Below are 15,015 nucleotides of genomic sequence, written 5' to 3'. Positions count from 1 at the left end.
ATTTCAGGTAATCAGTATTCCTGTGGCACATCCTGAAACGATATTAATCACAGGTTCCTGACTGACGAAACCGCTTGCAGCGCCCATAGTTGCAAGGGAGTCAGCAACTTCATTATCTTTCAGGCCAGTGACGATTCCTTGAGGAGAGCCTTTTTGTCATCCCACTACCAACTTGGTGTGTTACCAAAACCACCTGGCTGTTTGAAATTACTTCAATTGATTCATCAATTTTCCCTTAAAAACACTCAGGTATTCTTGAATATAGGCAGGTTGATATACCTGCCCTAGTTCTGCGACTGTATACATCTGCATTAGGTCCCGAAGTTGTTATTTTGATCCATCATGATATTTTTTTCGCTCAAAAGATCATTCCTAAAATTCTATTACTTTTGGTAATATGCACAATCCTGTTATTTATCCATTTAGCTCCTCTCTCCACAGAGATACTGAGGGGAGGTAAAATTTGGGGAGTGAAAATGCGAGGAGGTTTCGGGTTTTCCAAGATGGTGATGGGCACGCAGGAGAAAGAGTTGTTAATTTCGGCATATTAAACACTAACCAGCCATCCTAGACTCCTAGACAATCATACTGTTATAGGTACACTCCTCTCTATTGATGGAAATACGCAGATTTAGGGTCTCATTGGCAACACGGCTCTTGAAGTAAGAAAGAACGGTGGCGAAAGCGAGCATGGGGAGAGGGAACAAGAGGAAATGGATAAACTCCGCGGTGAGATAAAGACCGCGGCACAGGGAAATGAAGTGTGTGTTCACCAACAATAAACTTATCTTTTCTGCGACTGGAGACTTGCATAGCGGTAGCAAAATACATCATTTGTATGTGGAGATACCTACCCGCTCGAATTCGAATAACTCACAAATGTGTGGATAGGAATCGGCGTGATAACGGGGAGGCTGTGAAGGGGCACAAAGGGACGACAAAATCGTCCGAAGGGAATGATTTTTTTGTCGAATTATTATTGAATGCCAAATACTTTGGAAGGACATGATATTGTTCTGGAGGGAGATTCGAGAATAAATTGCAGAGAAAAATGAACATTTTTCCTAGACGCTTACCAAAATTTATTTATTTGAAAGTTTGTGATTTCTGAAATCAATATAGTTCATTGTTATTACTTTTCAGCATTATAGAAAGATTGCTATTGTTTTCATTATTTCGTAAAATATTTTTTCCCATTTACTTTCCTTTTGCTTTCATTAAATTTGTCTGAATATTTCAGCTCATATCTATAATATTTTCATATTGACTAACGCACTTTCCACACTTGTAGAGAAAATTCAATTCAATTCATAATAAAAATAATAATAATAGATACAATATGATATAATAAATGATACAGTGAATAAGGGTGAACATTTACTGAAACGGGAAAGGCTGAAGATCAGTTACTTCAGAAGATGCAACCTCTGTTTTTTATCTTAGGCCAAAAATACTGTATATACATATATACACATGTATACACAATACATAAAAACAAATATATACACATATACACGTATATATTTATATAGAAACAGAGGTTAATAATCGGACATAGCACTCAAGAAAGTGGCAAACCATAGACACGTGTTTGCAGCCAAGTGTAAGCCCGAAACACGTGTCTATGGTTTGCCACTTTCTTGAGGGCTATGTCCGATTATTAACCACTCAATAATTTTCATTTATATATATATATATATATATATATATATATATATATATATATATATATATATATATATAATTAAGAAAATAGTATATTAGACATAATTATAAACGGTTAGAAAAAAGAAGGTAGTAATGTTACGAACCATCATTTTTATTGAGAATTGGTGTACATTAGATTTCGTTCAAATATTTCCGTTTCAATGCTCTTTTGAATTTTTTCAAAGACATCAGTTTGAATTCATCACAGATTAAGTTGTACACTCGTGCGATCTGGTATGAAAACAATTTTTAAAATAATTCTGTACGGTGTATAGGGGTGTAAGTCTTCCCCTGTAACGAATGTTGATATTGTGAACATATGAACGTGATAACATTATGATATAGACAAGCAACAAGTAATGATTGTTTTGCCATATTGAGCCAGTTGGTATCTTTCAGTTTATGTGATATATGTTGGCCACGTTCGATACCGTGTAGTAGACGTAGACAATTGTTTTGAACAACCTGAATTCTTCGTTTATCTTCATAATCAATGCATGGCCCATAGAATGTGTTTCCAAAATTAAATCTGGATAATACAAGAGATTCACAGAGTATGGTTTTTACTTTTTTGTTGAGACATTGTCTGTTGGTATAAATTTGTTTGATGTTCATATAGGCAATACTAATGCATTTATTGATGTGATGTTTGAATTTCTAATTTGAATCAAGAATGATACCTAAATTTCTGCATATTGAGTCGGTGCAACCACATCCTTGTCTACAGTTAATTGAAAGCCATTCAATTCTCTCTCAGCCCCAAATACCAGAACTGAACTTTTACTAGCATTGATTTGAAGACAATGCTGCGCATAGGTAGAAATCAATGAGGCTATGTCTTCATTTAGTATCTGCATTGCAGTATTCATGTCCGATGGGTGGAATGAAAGATGAAATTGTGTATCATCAGCGTATAGGTTTATTTTGGAGTATTCAACTACGTTCACAAAGTTTGAGGTATATAATATAAATAGAAGAGGACCTAAAATCGAGCCCTGTGGAACACCGCGATTTATCTTCAATGGACTGGATACTATATTATCTAGTTTGATTATTTGTACTCGTTCACTCAAATAGGTTTCAAAAAGTTGAACCGCGATATTTGACAAACCAATGTTTTTGGGGATAGTGAGGAGAATATTATGATTTATCGCATCGAAAGTTTTCGAAAAATCAAGCAAAACAAGTGCTATAGCTTTCTTATGGTCACGTGCGCTGAAAACGTCATCTGTAAAGTTCCATATTGTCGTTTTACAGCTATGAGATGGGCGGAAGCCCGATTGTAATTCTTGTAAAAGGATTTTAGTTGAAACAAATTCAGAAAGTTGGTTGTGAATTACTCTGTCAAATAACTTAGAAACAGCTAGTAGAATGCTGATTGAATGCAAATCTTTGAAGCTTTCTTGATAACTTTTTTTGGAAGGGGTATGACCAGGGCTTCCTTCCAACAATTAGGATAATCACCTGTTTGACTGCAGAAATTTACTATGTGTGTTATGTAAGGTAGTATGAAAGGACAACACGAAATCAATAATCTGATATGTATGCCATCGGAGCCTTGATCATTGCTTTTTATAGTGTATATGATTTTTTGTATATCAATTTCGCTTATTTGTTGGAAGGAAAACTGAAGACTATTCTGCTTTCTATTATTTTTGTAAAATTCCAGATTTCAGGATTCATTACCAAGTTGGGATTTGAATTCACGTAAAAGTTATTAAGTTCATCAGGCTTCTTAAGTTCCTCTGGAATATCAGTAGGTTTTTTTTTATTTATGAATTTATGTTAGGAGTTAGGGGTGTTCCGCTTCAATGTGTAACATCATACTTAACAAACAGAACCCAGACGACAGTGGTGAATGGTGTGAAGTCAGATTTAAGAGTAATAAATTCAGGGGTTCCACAGAGTTCAACCCTGGGACCACTATTATTTGTAGCTTTTCTGAGTGACATTGGAGACACCTGTAAATTCGCAAATCAAATGATATCATATGCCGATAACACTAATATTATGATGTCACACAATAACATGGATCAATTGACAAAATTAAGTAACAAGGCATCTAATGAAATAGAAAGGTGTAGCTTTGAAAATGGCCTCAGCCTGAATAGAAAAAAAAACAGTTATGTCCGGTTCTTGCCAAAAAACATGAATCCAAATTATGACTTATACTTAACCTTATCTGGTAAATCTATACAATCTATGGAAACCATCAAATTCTTAGGTGTTACTTTGGATAGAAAGCTAACATGGGAAGCACACTGTATGTTCGAAACCAGGCACTGCATGCTATATAATAAAAAATTTGCGAGATACTGTATCACCAGACATCTTGAGACTATTATATTTTGGGATGGTACAGTCTACTCTACAATATGGCGTGATCCTCTGGGAGTCGTCTTGTCACTTTGAAAGGGCATTTGTATCTCAAAAAAGGATAATAAGAACGATTTGTCATGCTCATCCAACCACAACATGTAAACCTTTATTCAAGAATCTCCAAATACTAACCCTTTCATGTTTATATATTCTTGAACTGATTATGTACATGAAACGTAACCAAAATGAACTAATGAGGAATGAAGACACTCATATGTATAATACTAGGAATAAAGAAAAACTTCGACAGTCCTATTCAAGGTTATCAGTCTGTGAAAATTCACCAAAGCATATTGGTATCAAGTGTTTCAATAAAATAAGAGATTTGATAGATGTGAATCTGAATGGCATTCTATTCAAAAATTTTTTTTTCGAAAAAGTATTTCATAATGTTGAAGAATTGTATAATTCTTGATATCTCATAATTGTGAGACTGACTATTGTATATACAATTTTTCTGGTTTGTTTTGCGACTATAATTATACTATCTCAACAATTTATTTGTAGATTACTTTCCTTTCTTTCTTGACTAGTCTGATAAGTGTTATGCATGTGTGTATGTATGATGCCTTGTATAACTTTTGATTGATGAATAAATTCTATTATTATTATAAACCTAGTTCTTTCCAGACTTTGTTCACACCATTTGTTCGCATCGTGTGTTCGGAAGACACTATATATTTGATTGGAAAAGAAAGGTTTGGGCTTTCTATTTCTCGATTTTCATAAACAAAAATTGGGGAGTCTCCCCAATTTCAGTTGCATAGCTAAGCTTCGGCATCAATCGCCGAACGAGATTCATTTTCTGTTTTTCACTATAGTTTCCATTGCAAGGCAACTAGTTGAAAACCAGAGCCCAAACAAAACGCTTTTAGGATTCAACAGTCCTGTTTTCATACGAAACAGTCGAACAAATGAGTTTAGTGAATGTTCCTGACCTATGAGCAAATTTTTTTCGGGTAGAGAAAGCATCGACTTTAGCGTATATATTATATATCCCATTGAAGAGTCTCAGTCAGTATTATCTCCAGTGAATATAACAAACACAAAAAACCACAAAAGAATTGGCCAACTCATCGTGACTCTCCGGCAATCTTTTCAGCTCAGTTCTGCAACCTTTCTATTCAGTTCATGACACGGTTTCGTCTTTTCTATACAGAATTAACTGTTTATTTGAATTAATCGTACCTGTACATCATGCTTTCATGCAGGTTACTTCACCAGTTCGGTGTTTTCATTCTTTGAAGACGTAATATTTCACGTCGAAGATTAATTGAGACTTTTATATGTAGTCAGAGGTTGAATTAATATACTTTATGTCTGGATTCTGAATATACCTAATTATGACTAATCAGTTATATATTTGAAAGTACAACGAATGCAACTATGAAATGGATGGTGATATTCAGTTCCAGGTTCAAAATAATTTTTTTCTTCACATTCAGAAAATATCGTAAGAAATTTTGGTCGATTTGAATGGTGAATGATGGAATTTCAACCTCTGTAGTGAAGTGAATCCAGAAAAACACTCCTCCCACACCCCAAAACTCAACTTTTCCTTTTTCTCCTAGTCACACACCAATTATTTCTTGGGTATAAATCAGCTGATGATTTACGATTTCCTGGTATTTTTTCGTCGAGAGAATGATTTGTAAAGAAGTGAACAATTATCTGTTTGTCGTCGTGATATCTTATTTTTTAAGTTTCCTTATGACTCAAGCGAATAGCAAGCCGATTAAACTGTTTAAACGATTGTCAAAATTCACAAATTAGACTCCATTTGGTGATCAAATGGTCTACAAAAAATGTAATATTTTGTCGTTTCCTTCTCATCTTTTATTTTTTCAGATTGTGGAAGGCTATAAACCCAGAAATACAGCGTGACTCACGGTCGATGGTAGGTTAGTCGTTTCTGGAAAACGCAAAGCATTTCACCTCTCACATTTCCTTACCTGTTCTATCGATCTAAAATATTTTCAGCATTGCGGCGTTGCCACTTCCATCAAAGAGTCCTAGCAACTTTATTTTTTTAAATGGAACACCCCGTATATCAATACATTTTTGGAATCGCTCTGGTATTTTAATACTTTTTGTCAATAATGTCCTATACCTATCTCTATCTGTTTTCGAAATGAAAAATAAATTGTGCTAAATATGGTCCCAAACATAGCCTTAATTGAAATTAAGTACATCAGTTCTCTCAATTCACGAAAAGTTGATATTTTTGGACAAACTCGAAATATTCAAATAACACCAAGAAATCGACTCCATATCATACAGGGCGTGCTAAAATTACTATTATTTCCATTGTGCATAAAAGTAGTCAAAAGTTAATTTTTTCAAATGAAACCCCCTGTATATTACTCGGTGAATGGTGAAAAATGCTTCAAGATGATATATCATGTCCCTATACCTAAATCGTCAAATTTTCTCAATAGAGTCGCTTCTTCTAGAAACATTTTTTTTTTTTAGAATTTGGATTTAGGTACCAGTGGAATTATAGCAGTTCGGTTACGTTTATAAGTAATTAATAAATGGTTATTGACGGTGTTTCAAAAAATCGCCAAAAATGAATGCAAATATTGATTATTCAAACGAAGTTCTTATGAAATTATTTATTATACACGGACAGTGTGACTAAATCATTGCCAATTGTAGAAAATTCAACCAAATGTATCCTGAATTAACACCAAAGAACGAGAGGAAGTTTGTAAGATTACAAAATAATTTCCTTAACTATGGCTCCATGTTAAAAGCGCCTTCAACATTACCAAAACCTGTTACTTCAAATGAGGACAATACTGTTAACGTTTTGGCATATTTTTATGCATATCCAGAAGCTTCCATTCGCAGTGCAGAAAAAGATTTAGGTGTATCACATGCTTCAGTACAACGAATTTTGAAAAATCACGTAATGCATCCGTATAAATTTACCAAAGTTCAAGCTCTAAAAGCAGAAGACTTCGAACGTAGAATGCATTTTTGTGACTTTCCATTCATACACAGGAAGATCGGGAATTTTTGTCAAAAATAATTTGAAGCGACGAATCAAAATTTACGAGGGACGGTATTTTCAATAGGAGGAATAAACATTTTTGGGCTGATCATAATCCTCATGTTACAAAAGAAATGGGTTTTCAAGAAAAATTTGACCTGAATGATTTCTGTATTCTGAAGAACAATAAAATTAGCTTTTTTATTTATGAAGACACACTGAATGCAGAGAGATATCTCCATATATTAAGGACGACTGTAACCGATTTTTTCGAAAATTTGCCTTTAGAGGAATATACGAATTCGTGGTTTCAACTGGACGGAGCGCCAGCTCATTCCACTCAGGAAGTTTCCAGGAAACTTGACGATCGTTGGTTTAGGCGTTTAGGGCCGAGGGATTGGCCACCAAGATCACCCGATCTCACGCCACTTGATTTTTTTTATGAGGTGTTTTAAAAGAGAGGGTATACAGTACTCCAGTGCCTACCAAAGGAGAATTGCGACGGCGAATAATGCGGAGTATTGAAGATCTGGATCCCCAGGAAATTAAAAAAGCAACCACAAGTCGCGTACAAAAAGTGTTTAGAATGTAATGGACACTGGAAATGGCTTTCATTTTCCAGTCCATTAAGTTTCTGTAAGCGATTTCATATTTCTCTCTTGACGTGCTTGGTTGGAAATTATTGCAAACATCTATTGCTTTCTGAACAATTTCTAGAGATGTATTTTCCAATTCTAAATCTTCGTACTCCATTACAGTCAATATTTAATAAATCTGAACTGTTTATACTATAACAATCAACAATAAAACTATTTTCATTGGCAATAATTACGCAGTGCTTCGGTTTTGTTTTTATGGAAACGCCGACAATGGGCTACTTGGATATTGCACGCGAATCGTCGGCGTAGCGTTGTCAATATGGAGAACGTGTCATGTCAATCTGACATGTAACGATTCATGACTGACTTCGTTTATCGTGATAACAGTGAGAAATTATTTCTCACTGTAATGGCGGATATTTCTCACTGCGTGAGAAATCTTTCGTTTGGAACGTATGAAAGCGATGAGGGAAGTGGCACATTGTATAGCATCTGTAGAAAAACTAATTTTTATGAATCATATTCCGATAACATTTGAATACTATAATGGTCTAACTTCGCGAATATAAAAACACTAATTCATACTGGCTTGAAACGGTCCCTGTTTCATCAGAATACAAAAAAAAAGAATGGGTTCAATGGACATTTCTGAAATAGTTGTTATGAAGGAGTACCTACTTCGTAGTTCGAACAGTCGAATACCTTAGAAAAATCTGAAGTTGAACCAAGTGTAGAAATGTAGAACTGTTTTCTCAACTATTTTTTCACCTAATTATTTTGATAACGACACTTTTTTTTGTTTTCATATAGAATCGATATGGCATCACCTAATTCCTCGCATAATACATTTATTGAGATATGTTTCCCTTTGTATTTGATAATCTGAAAAAAATGTGATGGTCACTGGTTCAAGAAACTCAACTGCAATATTTCACTGACAACTCTGGCTGTGAAAAATCTGAATCGGCTAGACTTTTTGAAGTTCCCTGCTAATTATCAGTCCATTGCGTAACATTCCGCAAAGTTTAAACAAGCAATGAAAGTATTTACCTTTCGCTCGAAAAGAGATCTTTGTGGAACGCCGCCAGCAACAGGGGGCAAATCGTGGCGGACTGGGCCATATATCAAATCGGAGATCCCTCGCCAAATACAGTAACATAATAGGCATTTAAATAGGGCAGTTTCAGATGATGAACTTTCGCTTGTTCTCTTTAAATGCACCCAAGAGATGAGGTCTCCCAAGGCTATAAATACTTGTCATTTTGCCACACCCGTATAAAATGACTTGAATTCGAAAGTACTGATGGCAATATTCATAATTGCATTGAACTAAACAACTATTTTATTTTGGATTTTTTCTGTTTCATGCACGTTTTGCTAACCAAGTTAGCATTATCAGAAATTGTCTAAAACTTCATCAAACTATGGCGTATTTTTTTCTGATGTAAAAACAGTGTTTTCAATAAATAATATTTGAATTACCTCTTTATTCGAGGATGCCTACAAAAAAAGTTCCATAAAGAAGTCCAATTTGAAATGAAGTCTATTACATGTGATAACAGATTTAAAGAAGAACTAAAATTATGGCTAATTAATGTAACAATGAGTAAGTTCCATGAGATATTGGAAAGAATAAAAATGAAGTAATGATACAATTTCACAAATGAAAGTAAATATTCACAAGTATGGAAATAATTTCACAATTCATTATCTACACCTGCTTTAAACGTATACTAGCGACGTCCCCGGCTCCGCACGAGTACGATGCTGATACTAAATATAAATTCACCCACTGGAAATTCAAAGGCATGGAGAAAAAATAATGAAAAGATGATTCTGTATTATGGATGTGTCTTTTTCCCCTTTCTCATTGCACATCTACAATATAAAACGAACTAACATACAAAATTTCAGCCTTCGAAAATATAGCGGTACGGAGAAACGATGATACAAAGTTAATTTTCATATATAAACGCCCCCCTTTTATCACCAGGAACGCGCCACAGTGGAAATATTTGAGAATCCTTTCTTATTCCACACCTGCTTCTTGTGCTTCTTGATTTTAGTCGGGCGTTTGAAACTCTAAACTATGATCTACTTCTCGCCATTTTATACTATATGAGATTATCGGGTAGTGCTATTAGACTTCTTGAATATTACATCAGAAACAGGAAACAAAAGGTTTGCCAGGGTGGAATTTTTTCAAACTATCTAAAACTCAGGTCAGGTGTGCCACAGGGTTCAATATTGGGTCCACTATTGTTTACAATTTATTCATCAAACATGTTGCGTAGTCTAGAACACTGTAAATTTCACCTTTCTGCTGATGACACCCAACTCTATCACAGCATTCTCCCTCAAGGTGTAGAAAACGCATGTACACTTATTAACAATGATCTTGAGTCATTTGTTGAGTTGGCAAGAGATCCCTGTCTAATACTGAATGCCACCCATTACAACCCACAGATAAATGCAAAAATCTTGGAGTTATAATCGACTCTGACTTACGGTTTGAGAAACATTTTAAACAAACAAATATAACTTGCATATTCTTCGTTGAAACTTATTTATGGACACGGACACGTACTCACGAAACAGAAAAAAACTCCCTGTGATGCACTGGTTTTATCGCGCTTCAACTACTCTGATACTTTATATGATCCATGTTTGAACAAATAGTATGCTCAGAAAATACAGAAAGTACAAAACTCGTATCCATATCCAATGAGTTACGGGATACGGAGTGGATCAAAATGGAAAATAGACGGATATTAATGCTGTTAATTTATATAACAAAATTATACAAACCAAAACGGATTTATCAAGCGATCTTTCAGCTATAATATATGCCAAGTGAGCAACCTGTTACCAAAAGAAATAAGAAATTCAGAACTTTCTGTTTTACGGAAAATATTCAAACTCCTTCTGTTCGAAAGCCAACTTTGAGTGTAAACTGCCCAAGCCTATACATGTTTCATCATTATGAGACCAGAATAAGTCTCAGTAACGGACGTCTTCTCCAGCACCATGATAGATATTTGAACAAGATCAATTTTTTTCTCATGTATTACTTTTTATTCTGTCTCAGCTTATGTAGAATCTTTTTAAGATTGAATGGAAGAACAACTCAGTAGAACTCGTGCTAACTTCGCATTTTGTTATATCAGCAACTAGCTCTGTAATTTATCTAAATATTTGTATTTAACTACAGCTGGAAAACAATAAAGACGATTATTATTATTTTTATTATATACAAAGTTTCAGCATCTGAAAATATAGCATAACAGGGAAACAGTGATAAAAAGGTAATTTCCATAGCAAACGCCCCTCTTTTATCCCCACGGGTGGCGCCCAAGTTGGCATTTTTGAAAATTATTTCTTAGTGCGCATCTAAGACCTGAGAAGCACCTACATTAAAAATTTTAGCTTCCTACAGTATAGGTAAGTCGAGACTGACCTGAAAAAACTGTTCTTTCAGTTGATTTGATTCATAGCTAGTCTTCAAGTATGCCCATCGAATATATGTGAATGTTTATTTCCTTATACGAGGAATTGGGCGAATTTAAGATATTCGGTTGGTTAGTACCTTAGTACCAGATGGAGCGATGACAATTTTGTTGTTTATCGTTCGCTTTAGCTTGGTTAGAGAAATGATACTCTGAAATGAGTTTAATTTTTATTCATGGAATATCATCAACTTCTGGTTGATGATGGTCACTACCTAGCACTGACGACAGGCTAAATAGCCCGAAACCGGTTTGTAAGTGTGACCGTTCCTATAATTGAAAATCGATTCCAGTAGTTGTATCGCCAACAGCATATGCAGGAAATACTTCTGTGAAGATTTCTGCACTGACACCTATTGGATATAATACAACGCCCTTTGTGGTATTAGCCAGGGGAATAGTTGTTTTCTAATAGGTATCAGTCCATTGACCTACAGGGTGGGTGAGTCAGAACTGACCTAACAAATTGTTCTTTTAGTTTATTTGATCAATTAACAGCCAGTCTTGAAATGTGCCTACTGAATATATGTGAAAATATTCATTTTGAATCTGACTGCTTAATTTGAATCTAAATTATAAACGAAACCGCTATATTGCTTGTCTTTCCTCTGTTTTCTATATGTTGATCCTTAAACCGCTATATTTATATATTCTTACCTGTTGAAAATGAATGTATCATTAGTATTATTTATGCGTTCTCCCATTCTTCAGAATTTTTTTACATTTTCTATATAAAGATAATAATAATAGCCTTCGTTACTCAACAGTTAAAAATCATTTTCAGGGTCAACAAAGTATGTTAAAAAAGTAATATAGGTTATTACAGTTACAATTTGAGAAAATTAATAACATAATATAATAAAATAAAAAAAATACCAGAAAATTAAAAATTATCCATGAAATTCTAAGATGAAGTGTCAACAATACATTCTGAAGAATCAAAATTGATATCATCAAACTGAAATTAAATTGAAATTATTGCAAATGCTAAAGATATGTGGCTTGAGGTACAAATTGGTTCTAGCCAGTCGGCTGTAAAATGTTTTTATACTTCTAGTTCTGGAATGTGAAAATTTATAAGAGATAACACCTTCAAAGCAGCCAAAAAAATCCATACAAGAAAATTATTCCAGCAACTTCGATAGGATTGAGATAGGACTATAATTCCGAATATTAGATGAATCCCCAGACTTACAAATGGGACAAATTCAGAAAAATTATTATTTTCAACTGCAAGATTGAAAAGCGGACTAGATTGAATTTATTTTTTAGTTTACGTATTGCAATCAAGATTTCCTGTTCGCTGATGTTTTCAAAGTTTATATTATTATAACAACAATTTAAATTTGATAAGCATGGATGCAAAGTATTTTCAACTGCAGACTGTGAATATGTACTGTAAAAAAAATTTGCAAAACTATTTACAATTTCATCTGGAGAATCAATAGTGAGGTCATCATATTTCATCCTACCTGTAATACGACAGTTTCTATTCTTGGAATGTACGTATGACCACAATGATTGAGGTTTAGATATTACAGATTCTTGTATAGAATTTAAATGAATATCATATGCAGCTTTGATTTGATTTTTGATGACAAGTCTAAGTCTCTTGAATTCATAATTGTACTGCATATTACCAGTTCTCTTGTACTTCTCGCGTATTCAGTTTTCTTTTTGATATTGCAAATAATCTCGTATGTATACCTCTTGAAATATTAATGTTTGAACACTTCGAAATTAGGAACACGTGAATCAATAATATCATATAAGAAATCACTAACAGCTAAATTCACAACATCACAATTCGTGGAAAGTAGCGCATATACTGCAGGATAATTGGCTCGTTTGAAATTACAATTTTTTGGTTTTGGTTATCATTTGAGTTGAAACTAGTTTCGCTTATCAAACAATTATTTAAATCAATAATTGAAGATGAAGAAGTAGAAAGCTAAAATCTTTCTTTCCCAAAAATGAACAAAAACATTTCAAACAAAAGTTTGTATATTCGGATATATTTTTTTATGAATTTAAATCTTTTTATCAAGCAACATATACCGCCCCAGCCGTTCTCAATAGAGAAAAAAACAAATGACTTCTCTCCTACCCCACAACCACTTTTTATTATACTTCATTTATTCAATTCGATACAATCGCCACAAGGGCCAATGGTACAAGTTTTCTGAAGACACGCACTATTATTAGGGCCTATTAAGTATCATCGAAGGAAATCCACCATTGTGGATATCTATCTGGGTTATTCGAAGCCCAGCGCGGTTGGTTCACATTATTCAGCCCGTCATTATCTAACTTGAAATTTCCTAGACGTTGTCTTATTATTACGTTGCTATGAGTAATTTCTGTCTTGAAGGTTAAATGGATGTGGCTCTGCCCATGGCAGATGAATCGTGATGATTACATTTGTGGTTGAATGAGTCCTGCAGCTTTATGGTTATACTAAATATTGCTAATAATGTCAGGTTTGAGTAAGTATATGAGACTGAGTGAATTGAATTTTTTTTGAAAGTGGGACTATTTGTGAAATAAGCCCCTTAGGTATGTAATTTCGAAATGAATGTCTTGAGTTTATTTTGTTGCCACGGTAACACATGTATTGTAGTCCCACTCTTTGAAAAAAATCATGATATTTTTATAACAAATCGAAGACCAATATCATTCGTCACCACTTGATCAAGATATTCGAAAATATACTCAAGAAAAAACTCACAACTTACGTTTCAATATAAATCTATTGATGGGACAGGTTTTGGCTTTCTACTTCCTCATCTTGATACAAAAAATGTAGGAATCTTTCAAGCAAAGGAAAGAAGTAGTCAATATTGAAAAATTAACTCTATACAAAGATGTGTAGATCATGCAAACTGGAATAATAAGTCCTCTCAAAACAGCTACTTCCATATGAACATTGAATTACACGAATGAAAACACTTTTGAAGAAAACACTTTTATACAAAAAAAACAAGTTCCTCTATGCAGTCTGACTTACAAACATTCGTTATGGAATCGAATCAGATACCATTCACAGGATTGCTACACAATATAATAAATGATATAGATAAAATTTCACTCACATGGAACACTGTCATCCTCAATGGCGGTGTTTCGGAATGAGACACTTGCCTTCAGTACCTCTTTAGTACCAAATCTAGACACTCAATTCATTGACAAAATTATGATTCCATGCCATAGAATGAGTTAAATCTATGTAGAGTATCTTGTTCGTTGAAAAAATTTTAGTTTCTTTCATTTTCAATGCAGCGGGATCTAAAATTTTGTATATGCCGATGTGAAAGTAACATAAATATCAATTAACTTGTATTCAGTTTCAACTCCTTGAAATTCAACCAGCTTTACATAAATTTGATATCCCTTTTTAAATAATCAATGATTTCATCCTGTTTTATAAATCAAAGTGTCAACTGCAAAAAATTGTATTTTTTTTTATTTTACAAATATCAATTGTGTACAGAATGAGTGATAGGGGTCCCAAAACAGACCCGTGTGAAACACAATATTTGTTGAAATATTTTTTGAGATTTTTTGTCGATTAGCATGATCTTTAAGAGACAAAATACATTCATCAGAAAACATGACTATCATTTGCTCACAAAAATGATTTCTTCTATCAAAATCATCTTTCATAAGCTCCTGAGTAGGTATCATTTTATAGGGATGGATTTTTTTTCAATATGTTTACTATCGATGTATGGCTAACATTGAATGTAGTGGATGCCTGTCTACTCGATCAATGTGGGTTGGTATACCATACAGGTATACCAACCTAAATTAATTTTACTATTTTGCCTTA

This window comes from Leptinotarsa decemlineata, unplaced genomic scaffold, assembly GCF_025532065.1.
Source record: "Leptinotarsa decemlineata unplaced genomic scaffold, Ldec_3_MD MMD2_tig00026361_RagTag_RagTag, whole genome shotgun sequence".
NCBI classification, from domain to species: domain Eukaryota; kingdom Metazoa; phylum Arthropoda; class Insecta; order Coleoptera; family Chrysomelidae; genus Leptinotarsa; species Leptinotarsa decemlineata.
Note: the sequence above shows the minus strand (reverse complement) of the source record.